This window comes from Aphelocoma coerulescens, unplaced genomic scaffold (genome assembly GCF_041296385.1).
Source record: "Aphelocoma coerulescens isolate FSJ_1873_10779 unplaced genomic scaffold, UR_Acoe_1.0 HiC_scaffold_125, whole genome shotgun sequence".
Classification (NCBI taxonomy): Eukaryota; Metazoa; Chordata; class Aves; order Passeriformes; family Corvidae; genus Aphelocoma; species Aphelocoma coerulescens.
The window spans coordinates 344,827-371,351 of NW_027183481.1; the positions used below are offsets into that span (position 1 = coordinate 344,827).

At 47.5% G+C, this 26,525-nt stretch overlaps 1 long non-coding RNA gene across 1 annotated transcript; it reads left to right on the top strand.

The window, feature by feature from the left end:
* The first annotated feature begins 561 nt into the window (after window positions 1-561).
* Window positions 562-2,210, top strand: LOC138100659 (uncharacterized). Its single transcript, XR_011146885.1, has 3 exons — window positions 562-1,229; window positions 1,524-1,639; window positions 2,018-2,210. It is a non-coding gene; the product is annotated as an uncharacterized lncRNA (long non-coding RNA).
* The last annotated feature ends 24,315 nt before the right edge of the window (window positions 2,211-26,525 follow it).

The following is a 26,525-nucleotide window of genomic DNA, read 5'->3' on the forward strand; positions in this document are numbered from 1 at the left end:
GAGCACCTTGGATTTGCATTCTTGAGCAAGGCTGGTGCAGCCTGCAGGCCTCATGGGGAGATCTTTCCCTCCCAGCTCTTCCTGCCAGAGCTGATGGTCGAGTTGAAGCCGCTGTTGCTCACTGCAGAGGGCAGTTTGTAGGTCCCAGGTAATGGAGCTGGTTCGTAACTCAGCTCACAGCACCCTTCAGCTTCAGCCATTTCAGTGAGGACTGAGGTGTCTGTGTCAGCACAGAGGAGGAACAAGGCTGGGCTTCTGTGTGGGAGCTGGGACTGTCTGTGCTTCAAGCTCTCGTGGGTGCCATTTGCACTGCGGGTGCTGAGACTTTATCGGGAGACTTCAAACCTTCAGAGGTTTTGAAAACTTGGAATGCTTCCTGTTCTTTAAAGAGCAGGCTTCAAATTCCCAAGGGAGAGTCTGCCTTTCAGGTCACCTTCTACAGTCTTTGATAGAAAGGCAATTACTTCCAAAAGGAGAGATGCCTGAAGGCCAATATTGACTCAGTGTTCCTTTTGCTTCCCAGATATCCATCTGATCTACCTCTCCAGGAGGGCTGCCTTGCGTGGGAGGAAGGGACCGAGGGAGAGCCTGTGACCATCAGGCAGGTGGAATCCCTCTGTTTATAGATAGATTTATAGATGTCTATAGTTATATTTATATATCCATATAGTTATTTATAGTATTTACACTATACTTATTAGTTACATATAGTATTTATAGATTTATACAGTTGTGTTTATAGGTGCATATATTTATAGATCTGTGTAGTTAAATTTATATATATAGTTATAGATGTGATGTAATTATATTTATACATAGGCAATTACAGTTATAGATTTGAAGAGTTATATATGTGTAGAGAAAAATATTTATATATCTAAGTAATATTTATAAATGTACACAGTTATACAGTAATTGGTATTTGGATGTTTAGATACATAGATTGATGTTTATATAGCCTAGGCTGCATTCTAAGCTCTTTCTGCTCTCAGCCACCTTTTTAATCTCTTGTTTTCCCCCTGTGCCCCCTCTGTCCCCTCTTCCTGTGCTGGCTCCGAGCTGGCGGCCGGGCCGGGCGCAGCAGCAGCTGCAGCCCCGGTGTCCCTGGAGTGGTGGGAGCTGCCGGTGGCCGCAGGCACTGTGCCCTGAGGAGCTGCTGGAGGACGGTGAGCCAGAGGGGGCTGAGGGCGCTGAGGAGGCAGCGACACTGAAAGGACGGTGACCTTGAGGTGCTGGTGGGACTGGGGGGTTTGGGGGAGCAGAGGGCGAAGTGGCACTGAGGTAACAGGGAAGTGGCACAGGCTGAGGGGGGTGGCAGGTCTAAGGGGACAGGATGGATCTGAAGGGACTGAGGGGCGTGAGAGGACTGTGGGCGTCTGAAGAAACTGAAGGCGGCTGTGCGTTTGCCGAGGGCATGGCAGGGCTGAGGGGATGGAGGGGGCCAGCAGGGAGCACAGAGGGATCTGGGACTGTGGGTCTGCCAAGCCATGGAACCAAGTCCAGAGTCTCCACTTTTGCCACAGCTGCCCTGAAGTCCTTGAGAACACCAGAGACTGATGAGAACCAGCAGGGAGAAGCTGAAGGCCCAGCCGAGCAAGAGCAGCGAATATGAACCTGCTGCTGCCACCCGAGAGCCTGGGTGAGGCCCCAGGGCCGGTGAGGCAGGGTGGGCGTGAGGCTGGCGTGGGCTTTGGCCGCGGGCACTGGCCGGCTGGGCAGGAGTGGGCCCTGCCCGTGCTGGGGCCGCTCAGCGCGGCTGCCCCGGGCGGCACAGGGGCTGTCCTTGGGCAAGGCAGCTGCGCCGGCAGGGCCCGGGAGCGGTGCCGGCTGTGCCGCGCTGCCGGGGGCTGCGGGACGGTCCCGCCGGGGCTGCGCTCGCCACAGCCCGGCCCGCTGGGCCTGGTTTTTCTTTCTAAGCCTCCTGGGGAGGCTCTGAGATTTCTCTTCCCTGATGGAAGTGCAGCTGCTGCCAAGGGAAACGTCCCGATCCTGACTCCGTGTTCCCTTTGCTTCCCAGGTGTCCCATCTCTGTCCCCGTCCAGGAGAGCTGCTCTGCACGGGAGGAAGAGACCGAGGGAGAGGCTTTGAAGATGGGGCAGCTGGAATCCCTCTGCTTGTATTTCTGTTTAAAGATGTATGGACTTGCTCATAAGATAGTGATAATTACATAGATATTTATATGTAGGTTTCTATTTGTATAGGTATATTTCTATATGTATGTTGTTATATTTATGGATGTATGCTGTATATATATATACATATATGTTTGTAATTATATATATGTGTATATATCTATCTAAGTATATATGTATGTTTTTATGTCTGTGTTCTGTTTCCTATGTATGCTGATTTCTAGGTATCTATTTCTATTGATGTAGTTCTAGGCATATGGCTACTTAAATAAGTATAGTGGTATTTGGTTAGGTATATATGTCTATTTTTATATTTTTATATGTATATTGATCTATTTCTATGTATAACTATATTTACATATGTGTTGAGATGTACAGCTATATATTGGTATTGATTCAGTTGTATGGATATGGAGATTGGTATGGTTGCCTAGAGATAGGTTTGTTGTATGTATCTATTTATAGATATAGTATGTAATATCTAATATTTCATCTATATCTGTATCTTGTGGTGGTTATAAATGTCTTTATTTCTATTTAAATATGTGTGAAGTTGTACAGTTGTAGAATGCTGTTTATTGAGTTCTTGGCATAGGGCTATTTAGAGAAGGATAGTGATATTTTTGTACTGCTATATGGGCTGTACGGTTGTAGTAGTATGCAATAAATTAAGTTGTTAACCTTCAGTTGATCTTTGTGTATAGTGAGTTGTTGTAGAGGTTGGCAATAAATTAATTTTTGTTAACGGAAGTTGGTATTTGTATAGTTTTACATTGCATTGTTGTAGAAGTCTAATAAATTACTTTTTTGAACTTGAAGTTAGATCTGTATAGTTATATATTGTCAGCGCGGGTGTAGCAATTTGTAATAAATGACATTTGTCAACTGAGATGAGTGTCCTGTGATTTGTGCTCTCCAAAGCAAGGGGCAGATGTAGACGTGAGGACGCTGGAGGATTTTGGCCATGAAAATCGCCAGCCGTGCCCAGCAGATCCCCCAGCTGCAGCCAGGCTGGGCAAGGGAACGGCACATTTGGGCTGGCAGCAGAGCCACACGTTGGCTACAGACTCGCTGCAGAGGCCTGCTGAGAAAGCGGGGCTCCCCTGAGCGTAGAACTGCAGCCAGGAGCCAGCCGGGGAGGAGAAATCGTGCACAATGAAAACAAGAAAGAAAATGTGGCAAAACAGATGTGATGATACTGTGGGAGCTTGATTAGATGCCCTAAATCACCACTGTCTAGGCATGTATTCAGCAACAATAATGTGTATAAAATCCCTTCCAGGAAAGATAGGATTGCACTTTCCCCTTCATTTACCTTGCTGTTTAAGTGGAAGATGTCCTTGTTACTGAGAATTTTTGCCCTTCAGCACCTCCCTCCCTCCCATTAAATAAAAGATTATGTACTGCAACGTGTCACCATAAATGAAAACAGCCCTGGCCTCGTGACAGGGTTTGCAAAGTCTTCCCTCCTCCTGCCCCTTCCTGTCCAAACTCTACCTGAGGTGAGTGAGGGCTCCAGGAATTCAGCAGGGTGCAGTACCACCACAGGTGGGAAGGTTTTGCAAAGCTTCCTAAGTATCAGGAAACTCTGGCTTTGCCAGTCTTCCCCTGGAGTATTGTTCTGCTCGTGAATGATCTGGGAGGACGCTGTGCCTCCAGCTCACTCAAGTAAAGTTTGTTTTCTTCATGGCTTGAATAGAGGAAAATGAAAATTGTAATTTTTAAAGTGAAATTTGGGCTTTGGTGCAGCTGAGTTTGCTTCATGATTTGCTGTGGAAAGTAGGGTAAAAGCTTTAAATTCCCAACAGAAGCTGACACCTGGCCCACACAGAGAGTTGAATGAGGCCCAGGTGTGCTTGCTGCACACTGGTCCAAGGGAGAAGTTGGAAAAAAATGCCCTTGTATTGCAGATTGAGCCTCTGTGTACTGTTGTCGGAAGGGCTGTCTGTGGTAAAACGTGGTAATCCAGCCAGAAACTGTGGATATGTGAGCTCTAACAGCAACCTGCTTCTCCAGAGCGAGAGACAGGGCCGGCCCCAAAGCCTGAAAGGTGTTCTGGGTACTGGCGGAGGTACTGGAAGGCCAGGCTGTCCTTGTGCAGGGATGGCCTTCAAAGGGGCCTTCACACCTTGTGCTGCTGGCAAAGGGCAGCTGGTGGCCTTCCAGAGAAGGCTGCTTTTGTCCAGTTCTTTGAAGTGTTCCAGCCAGCATCAATTCCTGCTGCTCACACCAGCCCCTTTCCAAGCAGGAGGAACTCTGTGTAGGCAGCCTGACAGCGTAGTGGCAGGAGAATAAAATACTCAGCTGAGTGTTATCAGCTCTCTGTCAGAAGCTGCATCCGCAGTGCCTTATCTCTTCCAGTTGTCTCAGACGTGGAGGAAGTAGCGGTAAATCACTGATCCTGGAAAGGAAAGCGGAAGGAACAAAGGCAGTAGCTGGTCCCTGGGGCCTTGGGAGCAGTGAGAGCCATCCAAAATAGGACCATTGCTGGGTTGTGGAGATGAGAGTGACCAACCCAGCAATCCTCTGCATGAGACTGGAGCCATCTGTGAATAGGAGCATGGAAATCTGACCTTGAAAAACAGAAAAGGTGTCCTTGGGTATTTGCCAAAGCTTGGATGTGGTCTGAGCCACCTGGGCTAGTGGAATGTGTCCCTGCCCATGGCAGAGGGGCTGGATCTAGAGTGTCTTTAAGGTCCCTTCCAACTCAAGCCCTTCTCGGAGTCTGTGAATTATAAACCCATAATGACAAAGAGAACACAACAAATCTGGGTTCCCTGCTACGTTATTGGAGGTTGCTGTAGTCACTCGTGTCACCTGGAGACTGCTTTGTATTTGGAGAGATTTTCATGGTCCTACAGTATCTATGTGTGACTTTCCCCGGTTCAGAATGACACCAGATGCCAGAACAGGCTATGTGCAAGCACAGAATTGGTTAAGCTGCCTGTGAACCTGATGGGAGAAGCGTGTTTGTGTTATTGCAGTGTTTACCCTGTACAGGTGATATTTGGTTTTCATTCTGAACATGCAATGTTCATGCACAATGCTTATATATGCATAAATACTGGCTTTAAATCCCAATTCCCTCTTCACACAAGGATGTGCAATCCATCAGAAATATTTAACAAGGAGCCATATTAGCTTTGGGCTTGATGGTATGGCTTGTTCAAAGTGTGTGATGAGCCCTAACAAATACCACTCTTGTTAATTTGGGTTTATCCTTGATCAACCCTCTTGCACAGAAATCACTTACTTACAGCAGAGACTAAATGAAATTCCTTAATACAGATGAGAATTGTGCAATCCAGGCAGATTAAAGGGGGAGTGTTCTGTCACTGTGAAAAGGCAATCTAGATAACCTGTTTGCTGTACGTCCTGGAGAAGGCTTTGCACTTAAGAATGAAAAGGAAAAACCCATTTCTCTTTAAGATGTATCTTGAAAGAGCTTTTTGTATGACCAGAAGCAGCTACACTGATATTGACCTGCGCAATTCTAAAGGCACAACAACTGCTTACATAACTTAACCTGGCCATGATTTTTAGCTGCAATTGCAAAATCTCAGAAAATATGTTTCTATAGTGTAAACAATGAAGGAGAGCAGAAATACCAACATTTCTCATTAGCCTTTTGGGTTGGAAAGACCACTGAATGTATGCTCCCTTAGCTGTCAGCCTAAACTCTGCTGTGCAAACCTTAGGTCTATGTTGGACCTTATGTACTTCTTTAGCATCAGCTTAGGTGCAAACCTGGTATAAAACCCTCCAAGCATCACGCTGATTTAGAGTGAAAGAACTTCACTCTTCCAGCGCCGAATTTACTTTACTTGACTTGCTCCTTCAAGTCATTTCCACGCCTCGCTCTCTGGATGTGGTAGGATTTTACACCTGTCCTGCTAGACAAAAGAGAAGCAAATTTGTTTCTATCATACAACCATCTCTTTGCAGCTTATCAAAAGCAAAAACACAGGCACACTCAGAGCCCCTGTCAGCTCTGCTCCTCACTGCTCTGCCTGAAGAGGCCAAAGAACAACCTGGCAACCAAGGCACCAAAGTCCCTGACTTCAAGCAGCACCTCCCCGTCCCCAGTGTGTCTCTGAAATACTCCCAGCTCGGCCCACCCAAGAAGCTCATGTGGACAAACCACCCCAAAGCACTTGTGTGCTCACATCAGCAGCTTTTGTGCCAGCAGCTACTTGGCCAGCCTGTGCAGTGGGACACGGCTCTCCAGGCCACCGTGTCCCCCACGTGTCTGGCAAGGCTGAGAGCGGTGTCTTTGGAGCGCTCCCTCCTCTGGCGACAGGGGAGCCTTCATGATTCACGTTTGCCCCTCTTGGAATCCCAGCAAGCTGGGGCCTGAACATGACAGCTCAAAGGCCGTGTTCCAGCTCTCACTGGCTGGGGGGAATCGCTAGGTCCTGCCAGGACTCCAGCACTCAGCATCCTCGGCCACCACCAGCAAGTGCTGGCCGCTCAGAAACTTGCAGCTCTGATTTCCTCTAAAGACAGCCCCAACCACAACTGCCACTTACCGGCTCACGACGTTCAGGTTCACGTCTGATGCCAGCTGGAGATTTCCAGACATTTGTCACCCATTTGGCTTTTTCTCCAGGAGCAGAGGGAGCCAGAGGAGAGCTTGAGGTTGGTTCTGGGCTCTGTGGACAGGCAGGAGTGTGAGGGACAGGCAGTTACCTGTCATTTCTAACCTTATCTCTATTCAGCTCTACAACCAGCTCTACTAAGGAGAAATCATCACCTTGCATAGCAATGGGATTCCAAGTGCCTCCAACTAAAGTAAAATGGGCTAATTCAACAGTACTGCATATTGCTCTGAATTAGATATTGCACCCTGGCTACTGTCAGCAAGCAACGTTCTCTCTGCAAAGCTGGGCTTTTAGTTCTGCGACAGCTCTGAAATGCAAAAGCAGCTATTACACAGCGATGCCTTTGCTATTGCTGCTGCAGACATGGAAACCTAAAACTGGACAAAATCTGTGCTAGTGCTGGAAAAGGGCAGGAAAGGTACAGCAAAAGCACCTTTGCTTGCTGGAGAAAGAGAAAATAAACAGGCCTTCTCCTCCGTGCAAACCAACAAACCAAGAGACCGAAAGACAAAGGGGTCACCTGCTGCAGTGCCTAAAGCCCTTGGGTGCAGTGAGGGGATGCTTGGCAGGGGATGCAACGGCACTTGTGGCGAGCACTGTCACGTGGGCATTTAGGGAAGTCTGCCTGAAGGTCCCTCAGGAGCCTCCCTTTCTCCAGCCTAAAGCTGCCTCAGCACCTCCTCACGGCACTTGGCCTCCACACCCTTCCCCAGCTCCCTTGCCCTTCTCTGCACACGCTGCAGCCCCTCAAGGTCTTGCTTCTTCACAGTGGCCCAGAACTGGACACAGCACTCCAGCTGCAGCCTCACCGGTGCCCAGCACAGGGGGACGCTCACTGCCCTGCTCCTGCTGCCCCACTCTTGCTGACACAGGCCAGGATGCCCTTGGCCTTCCTGGCCACCTGGCCACACGCTGCCTCATGTTCAGCTACTGTGGACCGGCACCCCTGGCTCCTTTTCTCCCACGCAGCTCCCCAGGCACAAAGTTGCACATTGGCTTCAAATACAGCAGCCAGAACGGCAAGATCTCCTTCCTGTTCTTAACCCTACGAGACATCTCACAAGGACCTGCAGCTTTGCCCCCACTCTAGGCTCCAATGCAGTTTTCAAATGCAGTTTTAAAAACAGACTTCACAACAGAAAGTATCTGCAGAAACATGGCAGCCTCTGGCTTCTGCCACGGAAGAAGGGCTCCCAACTGCGCACTTTGCTTCTTTTGCCACACGGGAGAAGAGTGGCCCCACAAAAGTCCGTGCACAACACAACCATCTCTTTGCAGCTTATCAAAAGCAAAAACACAGGCGCACTCAGAGCCCCTGTCAGCTCTGCTCCTGACTGCTCTGCCTGAAGAGGCCAGAGAACAACCTGGCAACCAAGGCACCAAAGTCCCTGACTTCAAGCAGCACCTCCCCATCCCCAGTGTGTCTCTGAAATACTCCCAGCTCAGCCCACCCAAGAAGCTCATGTGGACAAACCACCCCAAAGCACTTGTGTGCTCACATCAGCAGCTTTTGTGCCAGCAGCTACTTGGCCAGCCTGTGGAGTGGGACACGGCTCTCACGGCCACCGTGTCCCCCACGTGTCTGGCAAGGCTGAGAGCGGTGTCTTTGGAGCGCTCCCTCCTCTGGCAACAGGGGAGCCTTCATGATTCACGTTTGCCCCTCTTGGAATCCCAGCAAGCTGGGGCCTAAACATGACAGCTCAAAGGCCGTGTTCCAGCTCTCACTGGCTGGGGGGAATCGCTAGGTCCCTCCAGGACTCCAGCACTCAGCATCCTCGGCCACCACCAGCAAGTGCTGGCTGCTCAGAAACTTGCAGCTCTGATTTCCTCTAAAGACAGCCCCAACCAGAACTGCCACTTACCGGCTCAGGACGTTCAGATTCATGACTGACCACAGCTGGAGAGTTCTGGACATTTGGCTCCTCTTCAGCCTCTTCTCCAGGAGCAGAGGGAGCCAGAGGAGAGCTTGAGGTTGGTTCTGGGCTCTGTGGACAGGCAGGAGTGTGAGGGACAGGCAGTTACCTGTCATTTCTAACCTTATCTCTATTCAGCTCTACAACCAGCTCTACTAAGGAGAAATCATCACCTTGCATAGCAATGGGATTCCAAGTGCCTCCAACTAAAGTAAAATGGGCTAATTCAACAGTACTGCATATTGCTCTGAATTAGATATTGCACCCTGGCTACTGTCAGCCAGCAACGTTCTCTCTGCAAAGCTGGGCTTTTAGTTCTGCGACAGCTCTGAATTGCAGATTTAGGTATTTCACAGTGATGCTTTTGCTATTGCTGCTGCAGAGATAGAAATGCATTTTCTTTCAGCCCACCCAGCTCAGCCTCCTCACTCTACTGCCACAGGCTAAGCTCTCAGCTTGCTCCACAGTTCTTAAACTTTAGGAACATCAAAGCTTCCTTTCACTCACCTCAGGGTCAGGACTGATGAATACACGGATCAAATGACCTGCAGTAAGAAGGGAAAATGAACCAAATGCTGTGAAAAAACTGCCTGTGCTGGTGAATCCCGCAGAACAAGTCCACCCAAACAGAGAGTGTTTTCTTTTCACAACAGCCCTCCAGCAGACACAGTTCTTCCACACATCCAGCAAGAGAGCAGGACGATATTCTTGGTTGTGCCTAGGCTTTGGCCGGTTTTGCCAGCAAATGAATACAAACTTGGTCAAAAAAATGCAATAGGCAGATGCTGCCGCAGCTGTAATTTCATGAGAAGCTTGGACAGGGAGATAAGGACTCCCAACCAGATAAGGACTTTTACTCTAAATGAGAAAGGAGAAAACCTCAGTTCCTAGAGATGCTCCCAAGAGATAGTCCTAATGATGAAGATGAGGAAGACCCTTTGCTCCCAGGGAAGGAGAAGGGCCTCTGTTTTTTTGTTTCTGAATGGCTCAACCTTAAAACTGTACCCCAAAAAAACTTCAAGAGTGGACCCTCAAAAGCAGTTGCGGGAAAAGCTGCAAGTCGGGGGAAGGGACTCACATTGCGAGCAGAGACACTCCTCTTCCTAAATGGACGGAACAATATTTGGAAGTGGGCGGCTGTCTCGTTGTGATACTGTTTTCATAGCACGAGCAAAAAGAGACTTCTCTTTCTAAATGGACTGAACAAGGTTATTATGGAAGTGGTAAACAGACTGAACATCTTAAGGGTTATCTTTTTACATTGTCAGTGGGAGAAGGGAGGAAGGTGGGGGGAGAGGAGAGTTCTGAAGGTGGTATAATTTTTTTCCCTTCTTTTAGGTCTGTTAATAAACTTCTTCATATTCTTTCAAGTTTGGTGCCTGCTTTGCGTTTCTCCTAATTCTTATCTCACAGAAGATAAATAGTAATGAGTATTTTAGACCAAACCACTACACAGGGGGAATGGATCTTTCACAACAGGCAGAGAAACACTCCCTGCACTTTGGGTTCCAACAACTTTTCAGTGGGTGACCATGTTTTCTTCTAGATCAGGGATCTGGAAATGGTTTCAAGCACAAAAAACACTCCCCAAAGCCCTGCTAAACACACTTCATGCTCCATTCAGAAAATACAACTATTTCTTCAAAAAAAACCCCCTGAAAACTCTAGCAGCCGGTTCCCAGCCAAATGTTTCCAAGCCATTTTTATACTTTGTTGTCTGTGTCCTACTTCTTAGCAAATGTGGGTGCTCCAAGCACAGTGACATGGAGACAAAACATCCATTCACAAGGAACAAGACGGCTTGGTGCTCCAGGCTGAAAGTTGGAACTCAGGGCCCACAAAACCCTGCTTTGAGGTGCACCTGAGAGCAACTAGGGAATGCAGCCAGGGGCTGACTGCTGGGGTCAGAGAAGGCCCAAAGCATTGCACAGAACCAGGAGAGAAGGCACTATGGGCAAAACAGCTGTAGTAATACCTGACAAATCTCCCCACACATTTGCACATTTATTGGACATGCCCCGGGCCCCTCTGTAGGTACATCTCTACCTCTGCCTTTATTCCACTTTGGAAGCAGTCGAACGGGCAGGATTTGCCCACCCGCAGGAGCTGCTCCAAGCTGGGAATGCAACTGGCAGTGCTGATTTCCAGAGGCTTCTGGCTCCCGGCTGAAGCCAAGGCCAGGAGCGGGTTGAAAGGTGCTGGCGCTGCTGCTGCTCTGTGCCAGAGAGCCCCGGCTGGGAGGGCACGGTGCCCACTGCGCCGTGGGCTCTCTCTCTCCTGCCAGAGCTGGGCGCACCTGGGAAGGAGTGATGATGACTTGTGGGAAAACCAAGGGCTTTGTGGGGGCTGCATTTCTCTGCACACACCCAGGCCACCTGGGGCACAGAGCTTTGGCCCCCAGGAAAGGTAAACCAGAGGGAAACGGCTTGAAATATTTCATTTCAACATTTTTTACTGTTCAGTAGAAGTGACCAAAATGAAAGATTACCAAGTAGGGCTCCTTCTCTTCTCCTGCAGGAGGTGCCCCGTGCTGTCTCCCACCTGGGGCCGGTGCTCTTGTGTCGGCGGTCGGCGCTCCGGGGGCAGCGATGCTCCTGCCCCAGCCGGGCAGCACCCACAGCCCCCGGGGCCTCGCAGGGACACGCTGAGCCCAGCCCGGGGCTCCGGCTGGTGCCACGGAGTCGCTTCTGAGGGGGAGCGCTCCGCCACGCCTGTGACTCGCTGCTTCCGCAGCCGTCCTGCATGGGCACGGCCCTCACAGGCAGCGCTTCTGCGCAGCCCTCTGTCATCAAAAATGAGCGGAAAATAAAACGAACTCTGCTAGCTCAGTGTTAGAAAGGAGGCATTCCTTTATTTTGGCACCTACTAGCTTGTATCCATGGAACTAAGACATATTCATGACTTTGCTAAAACTCACAGGCTAAACGTTCCCTCAAATTATTTGATGGATTTAAATCACTTCCCCAAAATTACTGACATTACACCAAGGGTCCCTTGAGAGTCTCTGGTGGTCATTTGGGGAATATCTTATTGCACAAATTCTCCTTCTATGGTCAAGAGCCACTTTCTTCTTGAATGCCTTCCAGCTGCCGTCTTAGCAGGCCCACTCTCTTTATTCTCAAGGCTAAGATATCTACTTGCACACATTAAGCACTGGTGTGGGGGAATACAGGACTAAGCACTGTCTACTAAAGCTCCAGGACTTTTGACAATTTGTTCCAGTTAAACATTTTCCCAACACCTCTTCTTCCTTCTCTGGGAATCAAACACAAGCATTTTGTGATCACTAAGAGGAGTTCAACAAAGAATTTTGTATTTTTGCCTTGTTTGGTAATTTGGTTTTACTTGGTTTTGTAGTTTGCCTAACCACTGTAACTTCCATTTCATAATCTAGCTTTACTTAATTGATTTTGCTTAAACTTTGTAACTTTCAAGCCATAGTTTAATTTTACATTTGTAACTTGATTTTCATTGCTATGGAGACTATTAGCTCATAATAGAATGCTGATAACAAGGGACAGAGAAGTTGAGCAAACGTCACCAGCTGTGGCTTGATTACAATGACCTAAGACCTTCAGAACACTAAATTCCTAGACACATGTCCAGTTAAAAGAAACCTAAATTCCACTTGGCTGCAGTTAATTGCCTAAGGCGCCCCTTCATAGATAAGAGGTGGACAAGTCCACGAAAACGAACAGCGCATGTGCAAGCATAGAAGTTCAAGCAGAGGACAGGATGAGGAAGGTGCTGGAATCAAATCAAACACCCCAACACTCAAAACAAAAGGGGACGCAGTTCCAAACAACGCACAGTAGCTGACAGTCTTGTTCCACGGAAACATAAAGGACCAGCAATCCAAGTCATTTCCAATAACGTACCTCTGAGGTAGGTACCCAAGGGGACAGACTTTGGGTGCGGCTTGGGGAATGCTTCAAATATTACAATGTATATAAACCAAAGGGAACCTGCCTAGGTGAGCCTGCTTATGGAAGGGATACCCCCAGCATACTTCCCATAGCAAATAAAGGAGTGCTTAAGAGTTTGTGCTCTTAAGTGATATTCTTTGAATCATCACTGAGCCCAAGGCGGCCTCCAACCCTCCCGTCACCCACCAGCCTTCTCTCTTCACAAACAGCAGGTCCAGCAGTGCCTTCCCTCACGGGCTCAGTCACCAGCTGCGTCAGAAGTTCTCCGTCACACACTCCAGCAACATCCTGCAGTGTTTGCTCTCTGCTGCACTCTACTGCCAGCAGACATCCCCACCCTGTTCCATTCCCCCTGCAGAGCCTCGTACCTACTATCCACGGGCACCTGGGAAGAAGGGGCAATCACAGAGGAGACGTATCTGCTGTGCTGGGGAGGAACCAAAACCCTCTCGAGTCACAGCTGCCGGCCTCTATCTGCACAGCATGCTCTGGCTGCCCCACTCCTCATGGGCTTTTGGCTGGAAATGCAATTGCACTTTCTGCCTCATGTAGAAGTACCACGGCCATGCAAAAAACAGCCAGTGGGCCATATTGCAAAGGCACTGCAGTGTGGAGTTGAAGAAGGAAGGAGACCCTTGCCCAATTCCTAACCATACCAAAACCAACCATAAATGGGATTTCCATCTTGAAAAAAAAAGGGACAATCCAGAAAGTGAATGTAGAGCTTATTCACAGGGTGACAAGGAAGGGAATCTTCCAGTGGAGTTGAGGTTTGATAGAGTTTTTATTCTGAGTCCCACTCAGAGCTGGCCCTGGAGAGAGCCATCCTGAAATGGTCATCACCGCCTCCTGAACTCCCTCCATGGCTTCACTGCAATGATCAGAGACACGTGTCTGGAGAGAGGCTCAGCTGGCTTCAAACATGGATGCTGCCCAAAGGGAAAACAAGAACAACAAAGGAACCATTACTTTGCAAACTCAGTGCCCCACAGGATCAAGAGAGATTCCCTGGTGCCCAGAAATACACAGAAATAGGACTGAGAGGACCATCTTCACCTCTGCCTTCATGACCTTGCTATCACTGGCCCATAATCCCACTAATCCATTCATCAAGGCGTCTTGAGAAGCAGCAGCAGCAGCAGCAGCAGCAGTTGGCGCAGCACAAAAAACAGCAGGCAGCAGTTCCCATGCCCTGGGGGACTGTGCGTGGGAGTGGGGCCAGCATTGTCAGGACCAGGGTGGGTGGAGAGCATGGGCAGCAGCCATCCCAAAGGCCCTCTCATCCCAAGGACCCCCGCTCTCATCCCAAGGGACACCGCCTGTGGGGCTGAGACGAGGGGTCGGGAGGTGGCACTGAGCACTGAGATGATTTTTGCAGCGCAGCAAGGCAGCCCAGGTGCCTACCTGAGCATTGAGGAGGCAGCAGCCAGCCCTGCCAGCAGCACCAGTGGCCACAGAGCTGCTGCCTTTCAGACTCACAGCAAAGCCCACCCAGCAGGACAATTTCCATGCCAGAGCTGCAGACCCATTTTCCTGTTACCTTGCTGGATCCCAGGGCAAAGTTTTGGACACTGTGACAGAGAATCTGCTTGTCCACGAGACTGACTGTCCTAACTGACTCCACTCAGCGGGAGCTCAGCACAACCAGAGCTTGGGCAATCCCTGTGGGCCCAGCTGAAGACGGCATTGCAGCCGAGCGGACAAGATCACTGCCTGAAAAAAGGACAATTCTACTGAAGTACTGAGGCCTGAACAACAAGCCCTAAGCCAAAGCTGACCTCCAGATGAACCTTCCAACCAAACATTGTATTTCTATTTGCTCATTAACAAAATATGCACGATCATTACCGGTATGATATATGTATCTGCTCATTAGTGAAGCATGTTTTTACCTTTCCATACTTAGAAGCCAGACTAGGCCACAGAATCAGGTATTTCTCGGGCCTTGTTTGAAGGTATATGGTCAAAGCAAACTCGCTTGGTTTCTCCCTGAGCCCTGGCCAAGAGGAGGATGGAAACAGATGTTCCCACACTAGAAGTTATGGTAGCCTGTTTATTCAACAGTATAAAATCTGGGCCCTCTCCCAGCCAAGCTGGTGGCCTCACCTGCGGGTGGGCGCACCGCATAGGAATTCTCAGTTACTGGGAGTGCCTCTCCAATCCTTTGCTGTGACAGGGGTTCCCTGGCTGATGTGTGTGTCTGGGTGACGGTCAAGTATGAGGGTAACTGGTGATGTGTCTTTCTTAATCCCTGCGGGCAATCTCTTGTAGTAATGATTAGGTGCATTGCTTAGCTTATCCTTTTGCACTTCTTTGCTGCTTTGGACTACAGTAAATGACACTTATTCCTTAAGTTGGTGTTGGTGTCTTTGGTGCTGACCCTGCCTGCTGGCAAAACAGCAACCCATTCGCTTCAGAGTTGGACTCGGTGGATCCCTTCCAACACAGAACATTCTGCAAGTCTGTGATCACTTCTACAAGGTTCACTCAGATGGAGTTTCAGCTAAAACACTTGAAATTAGTTGCTGAACTTGGAGTTGGTAGATGGTTCCTGTTGGTAAGCAGGGGAGTGAGACAACAGCTTCATGTGTGGTTTTGGGGTGTCTCCCCAGTTTTGGGGGGTCCTCCATCCATTTTGGGATATCACACCTCCATTCTGGAGGTCTCCACTCAGCGATTTTGGATTCCAGTCCTTCCATTCTGGGGTCCCCCTTTCACTTTGTGCACCCCATCCCCATCTTCCACACATTCCCAGTATCCCCAGTGTCCCCTGAAGGGCCAGCAAGGCACTGGGGCATGCTGGGACGCACAGCAATGTCGGTCACCTGTCCTGGTGACACATGTGGCTCCTCGGCCCTTTTTGGGGTGCCATGGCCACGGTCAGGAAATGCCTTTGCTGCCACACATCCCTGTGCAGGCTCTTGCCCTGCCCATTATGGCCTCATGTCCCCCCTGTCCCTCACTGTCCCCTGACAGCTCCTGTGTCCCTGCACCCCCCTCAAGAGCAGGACTTTGATGCCAACACCCCAAATCCATGCGGTGGCTCTGTCCCCATGGTATCCCCACATGTACTTTTAGGGATGAGAATACTCCTTAGCTTATCTAATAATCACAGTATGTTTTTAAAGTTCTACTTAGGACCTTCATGCTCTTTTTGTTTTCATCAATACATGTAGGCAGGAACCAGCTCCTAACAAACATGACATGGCAGAGGAGGATATCCTGTGGACAGCTTTGAAAGCTGACTGATGGCTGTGGCTGTGGGAGAGAGAAGGCTGGAGGAGCAAAGCAGCAGCAGGGACTGCAGGCTGAAGCTGCTCCTCTGAACATTCTTACTCCCATTTCCGAGAGTAAAGTGAGTAAGACAGCGACTTGTGCATTGACAAGGCAGAAACAGGGTAACCCAGGACAGCAGAAACATTTCCAAATGGCAGCCGGGGAAAGGAAAAGGCAGGAAACAGCGTCCCTGGCGCAGCCCCCAGCGCTGCCACCCTGCACAAGATGGCGGCCGGGGCTGTGGCTGTGCCTCTCAAGGCGCTCTGTGGCCCCTGCCGGCCTAGCCCTGGCCCCGGAGCAGTGCTGGACCAGCAGAGCACCCTCTTTCAGCCACCTGTTTAAATGGACATTAACAGACACCTGGGGAACTGACAAGGCGTGGCACCACCTCGGCTGGCAGTATTTTGTTATCAAGGCAATTCAAATAGGTGAAAATCAGAAGAAACTCCAGGGTCTGAATGTTTTAAAATAAAAAACTTCCCCCCCCCGCCGCCCCCCAAGATAGGGCCAAAAGCATTTCCTGTGAAGATGGACTTCGTTTAGCATAAAGAGGCATCAGAACTGGTTTCTTCCAGGCAGGAAGATCTGCTTTTTAAAGTAGGGATATCTACTTGAAGCACATCATGCAGTGGGTGCTCACCTGCAATGTGTATCCCTCAGGGTACCTATTTATTTAGAACACTATGAAGACCATGTAGAAATGAAAAAAAAACAAAAAACCAAACCTAATTGCAGCAGGACCTCCATTGTGGTTTAGTTTGTTCCTTATGAGATTCTTCAAGTTGAGCACAGAACTTCTGTTTGGCAGACACACAGGCAGGGGCTTCTTGGGTTGCTGTGCTGGTACCCATTATTTTCATTAGGGGACTGCAGGAAAAAACGAGAAGCCCATCAGCTACTGAAGATAAACAGTCACTGACAAGAACCAGTGCATGAAGAAATGTGAGGGGGGGAAAAGGCAGGAAACGTGAGGTGACAAGTGTGAGAAATTTGAGTGAAAAAGGGATAGAGAAGTGTGAGGGAAGAAAAGGGTAGGAAGCTTGAGTGGAAAAGGGTGAGAAACCTGAGGGGAAAATGGTGAGAAATGTGAGTGAAAATAGGAGAGGAAGTTGAGGGGAGAAAAGGGCAGGAAATACGATGGGAAAATTCTAAGAAACATGAGCGGTGAAGGGTGACAAACATAAGGGGGAAAAAGGGAGGGAAATGTGAGGGGAAGAGGGTGAGAAACTACCAGCAAAAGGAGAGAAACTGGCAGGAAATGTGAGGGGAACATTGTGAGAAACATGAGTGGGGGGAAAAGGCAGAAAACATGAGTGAAAAAAGGGCACAGAATGTGCAAAGAAAAATGTAAGAAGATGAGGGGAAAAGAATGAGAAACATCAGGGGAGAAGTGTGAGAAATGTGGGAGGAAAAGGGTGAGAAACATGAGGGGAAAAGTGAGAACTGTGAGGAAAAAACTTTGAGAAACATGAATAAAAACCAGCAGGACACATGACAGGAAAATTGTGAGAATCATGATTGGCAAGGGGTGGAAGTGTGAGGGGGGAAAGGACAGGAAACGTGAGGAGGGAAGGGGGTAGGAGGGAAGGCACTACTGGCATAACAGCTGTAATAATTCCTAACAAATCTCCCCACACATTTGCACTTTTATTGGACACGCCCTGGTCCCCTCTGTAGGTACATCTCTGCCTCTGCCTTTATTCCTCTTTGGAAGCAGTCGAACGGGCAGGATTTGCCCACCTGCAGGAGCTGCTCCAAGCTGGGAATGCAACTGGCAGTGCTGATTTCCAGAGGCTTCTGGCTCCCGGCTGAAGCCAAGGCCAGGAGCGGGTTGAAAGGTGCTGGCGCTGCTGCTGCTCTGTGCCAGAGAGCCCCGGCTGGGAGGGCACGGTGCCCACTGCGCCGTGGGCTCTCTCTCTCCTGCCAGAGCTGGGCGCACCTGGGAAGGAGTGATGATGACTTGTGGGAAAACCAAGGGCTTTGTGGGGGCTGCATTTCTCTGCACACACCCAGGCCACCTGGGGCACAGAGCTTTGGCCCCCAGAACAGGTCAGCTAGAAGAAAACTGTAGGAACCCAGGTTGCTGAGAGGATTTCTCTGCCTGTTTTGAAGGGTTCTTACACCCCTGAACAACACTGTTTTAGCTTCAAACCTTGGAAAAAATTACCAACAGTCAGACAACAACTAGAAAATACAGTGGTGTGAATTAGCTGATAGACTTCTATGTAAGATTGTCACAGGGTGAAAAATTTAAGAGGTTTTGGGCTTCTCTTTGTAGTACATAGAGAAGAGTAAAAAATATCAAAATGGAGGATTGTTGTTGTTCTCTAACCCTTCTTCTCCTTCTTCTACTACTCCATGTTCTGCAGTAAAAGTAGTTTGGATTGATTGGATAGAAAATTCCGCAGTTCCTAGTTGTGTTTCTGAATCATTGGTAGGAAAGTGAAAATCATGTACCTTTTTAGTAACTATTGGTTAAAATATCTTTAAAAAGCTGTGTAAATCTTGATGATTGGACTCACTCCTACTTTTCTTCTTTCTGTGCTGTACCTGGGTCACCCTAGTGGCTCTGTTCCTCTGATAAGACTTAATAAACAACTATCTGGAAGCACTGAAACTAAAGGAGACATCTCGGTTTATCTCTCAAACTCCTTGCAAGGACTTTCGGTAAATTCTCTCCCATCCGGAGGGACTAGATTTACAGCACGGTAAAGTGTCAGAAAACAACTTAATGGAAATGGTTTCATTTTGATTTTTCTTTACTGTTCAGTAAAAATGGCCAAAATGAGAGGTTACCAAGCAGGGCTCCATCCCCGCTGCCAGCTCAGCGTTCGAAAGGAAGCATTACTTGATTTTGGCACTGGGTGCATGGGGAATCACTTCTCTAACACATGCACACCCAGCAATTTCACCTGCTAGTTTGTATCCATGGAACTAAGACATTGTGATTTCGCTTTGATTCAGCTAATTCTGTTTTGTCTCAACCCTGGCTGTCAGAGGCATGCTGAGGGAGGAAGTGCACGTGTGCCGCTTGCAGGAGGCAGCCAGGAGATGGGGGAAGCCTTGTCTCTGGGGAGACTCTGCCTGTCAACACCTCACATGGGACAGGCAGTCAGTAGGTGACACTGTACACGCCAGAGAGGCTTCTCAAGTCAGATGGTGAAAGGTCTCCACCAATGGATGGCAGAGAAAACTTGGAGTGGACAATGCTCCCCTGTCAGTGAGCAGACTTTGGCAGGGGACAGGGGATATAAACTCTAACTTTATATAACTCTAACTTCTATAAGCTCTATCATGAGCTTTAGGGCTCGCTGCTGCTCGCTGCTATTTGTTCACTGGCTCACTCGCTCCCTCCCTGGACCTGCCCCAGCCTGCCTTTTGGCTCTGCTGCCCTGTTACAAAGAACCCAGATCCAATATGGAAATGAGTTATTAAAATTTATTGAGAACTCAATAAAAATGGCAGAGCAAAAGGGGACAGCACTGGGAGCGTGGCTGGGTGCCAGAGGCTCACCCACAACATGGTAGTCCTGCCTTTTATACCCTTGTGATTGCATCAGGCTGATGCATATTTATTCACAGCTTTGCATAGTCTCGCCCCCTGGTCAGTCATTTGGGAGCCTGCGCTTTTCTGTTGCTGTGGCCTTCAGGGTCCTCACTGGTTGGAGTCCTAGTCCTTTTATGGTGGTGCCTTCGAAGTCTGGCTGGGAACAGCACAGCCCTTTGCAAACCCCAGAACTGCTATTACAACATACAGATATACAGCCCTGCAAAACCAACCTCCACAACAAGACCACCCCAGCAACACTAAACATTTCAACATATCCTATCACCTTGATATTTTCCCTGGGAAAATATCATAATATTCAGCATCACAACTCATAATATAACTCATAAGATGACCCATAATTCATACAACATACGGCGAAAGCCAACTCTCAATAAGTCATTTATAGCAATCCCCCCTCTTATTCTTTGAAACCATTATTTGGCTTGAGCTTTATGTTAGATTCTTTATCTGTGTCATTAGTTCATACCTTTGGTCTTAATCATTTTTTTTCACCAAGCTTGCCTAAATAAGTTATCGCAGCAGTCACTGTTTAAGATGAATAACAAGCACCTTTTCATGTGAGTATGGGTTACCAGATAAGAATCCCAGGTACTTCCATAAAATAGATTTTGATAACCCTTCCAGCAGGGAGGGTTCCTTCTGCTTGCATCTCCAAATAAGAAGTGGAATAAGCACCAGAGGTCCAGTAGGACTCCTAATCCCACAGCCACAGCCTATGGGGTTGCCGCCCATAGCTGGCTCCTTACGTGGAGAGTACAGATATCCAGCTGGTCTTGCCCTCTGGCCTTGTAGGCTCACATCCACATCATACGGAGTTCCTGCTGGCATTTGGAAATACGGGGTTTGATTCTCTTTGATGGTCTCTTCCTATTCGATTTTGGTTAATTCTTGATTCTCTGGCAGCAATAGTTTGAATCCACAACATAAAACTACAATCACAGTTCTGGGGTTCAGATACTTCAAACAGGGTACGTAGCTAGCAAGAACCCCATAGATTTTAAAAGGACCAGGTGGGCCTTTCCTCTTTTTGTATCTTACACACATACAAAGACAGTGATTGCTATACCCCAAACCTTCCCCCGCCGTTTGTGGACGGATTAAACCATCCCTGGGACGATGTCAGAGTTTATCCAGTTTTTGTCCCTCAGGTATCCCAAACCACCGGTCTACTGGCCACCCGCTTTAGGGGCATCCTCAACTGTCCTGCTGCTGATGTTACAGTCCACTGGCAGGGTTCGTTGACAGGTCCTTTAACTCTGTTGACATGGGTCCAGCCTCACTCAGCAGTTCTGACGGCTGTCTCGGTTGTTACCAGCACCTAAAAGGGGCCTTCCCATTGTGGTATTAATGGTGGTTCATTCCAAGATTTAATTAACACCCAGTCCCCAGGCTCGAGGTGATGTATTTTAAATCTAGAAGGGCAGTTTGGGGAATCATCCCTCGTTTTCTTCATTGTTCCAAATTTCAGGCTATGGTTTTAATATATTTTGTGATGTTTGCCTCCCCTTCCTCACCAGTTGCGGCTCTGTGAGCTGTGGCTAAAAAAGGTAACCCAAAGATCATTTTGTAGGGAGATACCCCTGGGTCAGATCGTGGTTGCGTTCTAACCCTTAGTAACGCAAGGGGTAAGCATTTTATCCAAGACATCTGAGTCTCAATCATCAATTTGGTCAATGCCCTTTTAAGAGTTTGATTCATCCTCTTGACCTGTCCGGAACTTTGCGGGTGCCACGGTGTATGTAGCTCCCATTTTATCCCCAGTGCTTGGACTAATTGTTGTAACACTTTAGAGACAAAGCGTGTTCCACCGTTTGAATCAATTCGGTTAACCATCCCATATCGGGGAATAATTTGTTCCAACAACATTTTAGAGACGGTGTTGGCTGTTGCTCTCACAGCAGGTATAGCCTCTACCCAATCGGTTAAATGGTCCACCACTACCAGTAAATACCTCCAGCGCTGGATTTGGGGAAGTTCAGTAAAATCCACTTGTATATTTTGAAAGGGTCTTAGGGCCAGGTCCTAGGCACCTAAAGTTGTTCTTCTCATTACCTTTTTGTTCATCTTCTGACAAATCACACATCTTTTGGTTACTTCTTTTGCAATTCCAAAAACACCTATACACCCATAACTTTTCAAAACTTCATCACAAAGGGCCTGTCTGCCCCAATGGGTCTTTTGATGTGTTCTTTCTAATATTTCTTTGGTGAGGGGTCTGTTTAACAGCTGCCTTTCATCTGGGAGTTTCCAATTACCTGCATCATCTATTTCTGCTCCTATTTCCTTCAACCTCTCCTCTTCTTGCTTACTAAACCTTGGAGCTTCTGACTCTTTATCTTTGGAAGTTAGGACTATCATTACTTTCTCCTTCCCATTCTCTGCAGCATCCTTTTCTTCTCTGTCAGCAAGAGTATTTCCTCTAATCTCTGGAGCCATTCCCCTTTGGTGACCTTTAATATGAACAACAGCTATATCCTCTGCTGATCTCAGGGCTTCTAAGACCTCCAAAATCAGTCCTTCATGAATCAGTCCCTTCCCTTCTGAGTTTAGTAACCCTCTCTCTTCCCATGTCTTTCCAAAGGGATGCACCATGCTGGAGGCATATTTTGAGTCAGTGTAGATTGTTCCTCTTCCACGGCCTATTAACTTTAAAGCCCGGACTAAAGCACATAATTCACAAGCCTGGGCTGACCAATTTGGGGGCAATTCTCCTTTTTCAGCTACTGTCATCTTTTGTCCATTTATGATGGCATCCCCTGATTTCTGTCGCCCTTGTGTTGAGCTTTTGACGGGGTACCCTTCCTTCTCGGACCAGGGTAAGAGAGCAGAGGAGGCTGCTGTTCTGCTAAGTTCTTTATTTCATTGTCTCATAGCTTTCTTGAAGGCAGAGTTCAAAGGGGCTTCATGATAAAGCCAAGCAGCAACAGCAAACAGCAGGCAGAAAACAACTTCTTCTTCTTCTATATGCTCTATGTGCTCTATGTGCTCTATATTTTTTCTTACAGAATTGTGGATTATATTTGTTAACTGACCAATATGATTAACACACAATTCTAGTTTTCCTTTTCTTAACCTATCCTGGTCTAATTCTAACAATCGTAAGTCTTCCACAGGTGTTACATAGGTATTACACAGATTTGTGTCTATAGTTTCTATCAGTTCTTATTGTTTATGTGAACACTCTATCTAAAAATGTGAACAGTATGATTCTACCTATATTTTGTCTAAAGTGAAGACTTCTGTGAATAGGTAACACTGCTGCAGCAAGAACTGTGTTTAAGGTCTGTGCTACAGCTTTTTAATGTTTAAGGCACTTAGCATATATTTCTACTAAAAGTTAAAAAGATCTATATTTCTATTTCACTTTGGTGTGGCTTCATGTATCTCAGCTTGTCCAAAGGTTTTAATTCAACCCCTGTGCTTTGGCTTCCCTCTGGGCCTGAGTCCAGAGGAGCTTTCACTCCAACACCCTTATATGCATCTTGAGAAGCCATCTATATACAGAATCTTCCCTCCTTGGAGTGGTTAGTCAGTTAAGTCCTCCCTCACTTTGGTTTGATAATCAATTATGTCTAGGCAGACATAAGCTCCAACCAGCTCCCCATATAAGAATTGAGCTGGGTTCAAATATTTGTTTGTGATCCATTCCAGATCGTTCCAGCCTGTTAGGATGGCCTCGTACTTGAGTATCCAAGAGGCTGTGAGCCATTTTTCAGCCTTTTGATTTAAAATGCTCCTCACGGAATGAGGAATGTGTACGTTTAACTTTCCCCCAAAGGTTAATTTCCTGCTCTCCTCCACTAACAGTGAAGTGGTGGCTACAGCTTGAATGCATGTGGGCCACGCCCTACGAACGAGATCTAACAGCTTGGATAGGTACGCAACGGGTTTTTTAGATCCTCCCCAGTCTTGAGTTAGGACCCCATGGGCCACCCCGTTGTCTATGTTCACAAATAGAGAAAAGGCTTTTTTTAGAGCAGGGAGACTGAGGGCCGGGGCAGTTATCAATTTTTGTTTTAATTTCTCAAACCTGCCTTCATCCTCCTTAGTCCAGATTACTTCCTCTTCAGTTAATTTCTCATAGAACCATTTAACAGCCTGGGTGTATCCTTCAATCCATAGCCAGCAATATCCTAACAGTCCAAAAATCTGCCTTAGTTCTTTCTTTGGTTTTGGTTTAATAACTACCCCTGTAATTCTTTCTGGATGTAACCGTCAGCTGCTTCTGCTAATTATGTGACCTAAATATTGGAGTTCCTCTTCTACAAATTGGAGTTTTTTCTTTGACACTCTCAATCCCTGAGCTCCTAGAAAATTTAGGAGGTCTATTGTGGCCTTCTTAACTTCTCTTTCTTCTGTCCCAGAGAGTAGCAAATCATCTACATATTGTATGAGTTTAATGTTGGGATTTAGGACAAAGGATCGTAGGGTGTCCTCCAAGGCCTGCCCAAACAAATTTAGGGATTCTTTACACCCTTGGGGTAGTCTTGTCCACCTAAGCTGTTGTTTTCTTCCTCTATTATTTCTTCCTCCCACTCGAAAGCAAAGATGTCTCGACTTTCCTCAACTAAGGCACAAGCCCAAAAGGTGTCTTTGAGATCTCTTACACTGAACCATTGATGCGAGGGTGGTATCTTACCTAAAAGGGTGTATGGATTAGGGACTACAGGATAGCGGTCAAGAGTTCTCTTATTTACTTCCCTTAAATCTTGTACCAATCTATAGGTACCATCTGATTTCTTAACAGGTAGAATGGGAGTGTTATTATGTGGGGACATACATGGCTCGAGGGTTCTGGTTTTGACCAGAGAATTAATAATGGGTTGTAATCCCTTACACCCTTCCGAGGAAATAGGGTACTATTCCGAGGAATAGGAACTTGGATTGGGCGGCTTTTATCAGTTTTTTTAATCATAATGGACATCATGTCAAATTCACTCTGATTCTCTGGTCCTGCCCATGCAATTGGATTTGTCTGTTTTTCACCATCCTCTTTTAGTTTGATCAATTTAACTACTATTTCCCCTTCTTTTGGCAGTACCCCAGTTCCTAATTGTATTTGCAAATCCCTCCCAAGAAGATTACATCCTGCCCCTGGTACTAGTAATATGTCCCCCTTTCCTGTTTTGTGATTTCCCTTAAAGATTACTTGTTTAACAATAGACGCTTGAAAGCCTTCCCCTTTCACCCCCACTACTTGTAAAGATTCCTGGCTCTTCTCACATCCTTTTGGGATCTTACATGTTCTCTCAGTTCCTGTGTCCACCAAAAACTCAAATTCTTCTCCCTGAGGACCTAATTTTAAGCTTCTCAGGGGCTCACGATGCTATTTTGTTCCCAAGAGATAGAGTCCCTGACGCTCCTGATCTTTTTGTTTTCCCTTTTTGTACTTCTTCAAAAACCTCCAGATCTTTATTCCTTTGAGAACAATTCCTCCTTAGATGTCCCTTCCCTTTACAATAAAAACATATGGGACCTTGGTTTTAGTGGTTGTTCTCACTTCATCCAGCTTGTTACCATTCCCGAGTGTCACGATCCGCTAATGCAAGCGGGGCTCGTGATGGTTCATTTATCGATCTCAGAGTGTAAAAGGACACAAGGGATTTCAGTTTTAATCAAAACAGTGCACCTTTATTAAGTGCCCACAACACAGTAATGCAATAGAGGAGAGAGATAAAGAAAAACAAGAGAGAGAGAGAGATATAAAGGAAAACAAAGTAGAGAGGAAGAAAAAGGGGGGGCAATAGCTACCAACGGATGAGACGAAGGCCTCGTGGTCTTCCGCCAATAGATTCGTCTTCTTTCTGTGGGGAGATCTCGGGCTCAGTTATTTCAGAAAGTCCCTTTATAGTCCTTTTCAGAAGCGAGGGGCAACTGGCCAAGAGGTGGGGAAATCTACAGCCGTTGTTATGGGGCCCGTTGCTTTGGGAAACAGGTACAGGACAGGCGTACAGGACAGGTGTACAGGACAGGTCATTCCTTTTCTCTTCAGCGCGGTCCTTCCCGCCTGGGCAGCAAGAACGGCGCAGTCCATTGTGACCTGCACTAATTTTCCTCAGGAATGCGTACCAGTTCCCAGCGGGCACACCCGCAGGCAACACTTGGCAGACACCCCACCTCAGCCAGGCCAGGACTCCTGTGTTCAGTCTCTGTCCTTGGCGATGATCGTGAGGCAGATGAGGGATCTTCAGACCATCTCTTCCAGCGAGCATCTGTTGTTGCCACCCCCTATCCTGTCAAAGAGTTCCACTTCTCGTAGGTCAATTCCCTTCTCTCTCAGTTGCCACCATAACTTTAGCTTTTGCCTTGATTTTTTCCTCCTCCCTTCCAACATAGACTTTCTGGGCCTTCCTCAATAGTTCATTTAATTCTTGTTCCTGCCAATCCTCAAGCTTATGCATCCTTCTCCGGATATCTGGCCAGGCATGCATGACAAAGTTGATTTTTAATAATACCTGGCTAGCCTCTGTCTCTGCATCTATGCCAGAATATTGCCTCATGTTTCTCCTGAGTCTTTCTAACCATTCTGTGGGGGTTTCCTCTTTCCCTTGCTGTTCATCAGCAGCTTTATTAACGTTCTGGTTTCATGGAGCAGCCTCCTTTATTCCTCTAATTATCAAAGCCCTATAGTCCTCCATGTTTGGCCTTCCCTCTTTGGTGTTGTGATCCCAGGGGGAATGGGCATTTTCTCCTCCCCATTTTGTTGTCCGTTCCAGTGTTCCTTATCCCAAATTCTCATACCTGTCATCCTTATAACTTGCTTTTCCTCTTGAGTGAACAACATGCCTAGGATGGACTGCATCTTGTCCCAAGAATAAGTGGTTGGTCCTTAAAAGTGATCCACCTGTTCAGACAAAGCAAGAGGCTCATCCAGTAATCCTTTCAACTCCTTTTTGAAGGCTCTCACTTCAGAGGAGTTGCGACAGATGTTTACAAACCCTAGCCCTCCTTGCATTCCTTCCATCAGTACTTCTCTGAGGGGACACACTTGGAGCCTGTGACTCCCATCTCTAGAATTCTCCTTGCCCCTGGATATTGCTTTACTCCTAGTATTCTGGCTAGGTCCATCTGAGGGTATCCTCCTCTCCGGAGGCACTGGTGTTTCTA